Source organism: Odontomachus brunneus, unplaced genomic scaffold (assembly GCF_010583005.1).
Source record: "Odontomachus brunneus isolate Ranch 3 - 2012 unplaced genomic scaffold, Obru_v1 Obru_scaffold_307, whole genome shotgun sequence".
In the NCBI taxonomy this organism is placed as follows: Eukaryota; Metazoa; Arthropoda; class Insecta; order Hymenoptera; family Formicidae; genus Odontomachus; species Odontomachus brunneus.
The window spans coordinates 99,360-102,286 of NW_022639757.1; positions in this window are offsets into that span (position 1 = coordinate 99,360).

A 2,927-nucleotide genomic window follows, 5' to 3' on the forward strand; every position below is an offset into this window, starting at 1 on the left:
CTCTCTCTCTCTCTCTCTCTCTCTCTCTCTCTCTCTCTGTCTCTTTCACTCTTTCTACGGTAGTTTGCAAGACAAAGATAGAACTCCCGGTTTAAAGTAAAAAAAATACGATCAGCAGTTCGGCAAATCGTTGCTTCGACAGTCAAACGTATTCAATTATGTATGGTCAATAGGAGCAATATGGTCTACAATAATAGTAGTAGGAGTATAAGAAGTAAAAGTAAGAAATCAATAAATCATAATTCATTATTCTTCTTACATTCCAATATAATTGGTCAATTTTTTATTGTTACTTCTTACGAACATAGTCCTACTGCCATTCTACTGCCTATTGTAGACCATATTGTAGTTAGTGTCATTCTCTCTTCCATCAATCGTATAGATTGGAGCTTTGTGGAGCATTGTAAGAGCATCATTTGAAGATTTCATTTACATCACATTTTACATGCGTGTCGCTTACTCGTACTTTCTCTTTTATGTTTAAACATTAATTGAAATCATCTTATGATGCTTGTGTTCCTCAAAGTCGTTTGCATGGCGATTTCTATTTATTTTACCTGAATTCTAATTAAATTTGATTCATTGCCGTGCAAACGTAGTCTGTACTACAGTTTCAGCTAGGCGGCATTGTATCGACTTTGAAAAAATTTGTCATTAAAAGATCATCATAGGATTTCAATGGATGGTTTAAACAAAATGAGAAACATATGAATAAGTGTGCATACATGCCGTGTACGTATCCGGCCCGACAGTCGGGCGCTATTGATACGACTTACTCTGATCGCAGCAAACTCGCCCGATAGAGAGTAAGAGACAGATAGTCGTGACGTAGGGGTGGGACCCGATTGACCACGATACGATTAGACACAGACTGTAATTATTGGTTTGACCTAGTAATTCACTAGATAATTCTTTTCATCGGTTGGTTGTGTCCAATCATACCGTGGTCAATCGGGACGCTCCTGTGACGTAGTATATGTCTGTCTCCTTCTAACCGATAGTGCTGGACCGTCGGGCCAAATATGACATGGCACGTGCTTTGTGTGCGTCTTCCCCTCACGCACCGATTTTCACACATCTTCACGAGGCAGTATAAGATGAGGAGGAATTATTTCCTTCTCTCTCGCTCTTATCTTCTTCTAATCTTCTTTCTTTCTTCCTCGGCGTGCTGAGCTCAGGTCGAGATACAGTGCCATCTGCCGCGACATGCGTGAACTAAACTCAGCCTGTTTTGCCACGCGTACCGTAATTTACGCTAGCACGCGTATCGTTTATTAAGCCATGTCGTTTTTTATTTAAACTATCCGTTAAAATCCTGTTATGATGGTCTTATAATGTTTGTGAAAGTCGTCTGCAATAAGGAGGCTAGTCATTTTCCATATATAAACTCTGAATTTTTCATATGAAACGTAAATATGAGTGCCGCATTTTCAATAGTAAATTAAAAATTTTTTGTTGTTTTCGAAACAACTTTTGAGCTACCTTACTTCATTAATGATCATACTTTTACTGTGTAAAAGCGTTTTCAATTCTATGCATGCAATTAAAAGATAAACGACATGGCTTAAAACGGGCCTAATGCCGATATCTAGCATCGCCTTAAGATGTCGATTATCTCGTAAACGATGCATACTAGCAATTTTTTACTGGATGTAATTTTGATTGCAAATTACCTCTACTATGTAAATATGCAAAAAAATTATAGGTATCCATTTAAAATAACTACGTTGACCTTCATAACTCGAAAAGATCACGAGTAAAAAAATTTTTACATGCATTTTGTAGCTGACCAAGAGCCATATAAATTTCGTTTATTAAACTTTCTTGTAATTTCAACCAGTTACGAGTTATTTGCTCGCACATCCTATATATTTTTTATTCAATAGCGATATTATTAAAATTACTGAAATACTTAAATTACTGTAACAATACATAATGTAAAAATTTTAATATTGCTATTGAACCAAGAAGATTTATTCTCTATTTTTAAATTTATCAAATAAATTTTTTAGTTTATTAAATCGATGTTCAAACTTAATCAAACAAATCGAGAGAAGCAAGAAATTCTAATTTTATTTTATTAAACTAAAAGAATGTTATTTTTTACTAATGCAATTAAAATAAAAATATGATTTTATTTTTAATATATTCACATATGTATTGTGACGTGGCGGCCGTGGAGGCGCCCGTCTCAAGAATATCGTACCGGATTTGTGTGAGAGTTTCGCGTGTCGCGTCGCCAACGGTTTTCGAGACCTTTCCGAGTATCGCGTTCCGTCGACTGTTTGTTTGTGAGAGTACTAAAACAAAGCGAAGAAGCGATTTTTGCGAGCGGAGCAGATGCGAAGGTCAGCGCGTCCCGAATTTTGTGCCCCTCGGCGTCCCTTGCCGGCCACCAGGACGAGGAGCGGAGGACATTGAGGAGCGAGGAAGCAGCGGACGACAACTAGCGAAGCCCTTAATCAGGTGAATCGCACTCTCGTACTTTTGTGATTAAAATATTTTATCGCGGATTACCGCGCGCTCAGCAATAGCGAATATTCTATCGCTGAGAAATTACCGTAGTTAGAACACAGTATCGCGCTTAGACGGATCAGCTGTGTTTACTTTTAGCGAAGCAGCCGTCGTGAGAAACCCGGTAGGAAAAAACGGGAGAGCCGAGAGAGGCAACAGACGGATTCCCGATGACAACAGTGTCTCGAGACCAGATTACCGAAATCTGCCGATTCTCGACGATCGACGACCCCAGGACGAGGGGGGCAGCGACGAGGGAGGATCCGCGAGGATACGCGATCCTCCCAGAGAAAATCAGCTGCCAGCCTTACCGCGACTACCGCCGCGAGCAGAACCCTTTTCTGTCACGCGTGCCGCACAGAGTGAGAGTGAGAGAGAGAGAGGAGAGAGAGAGAGAGAGAGAGAGAGAGAGA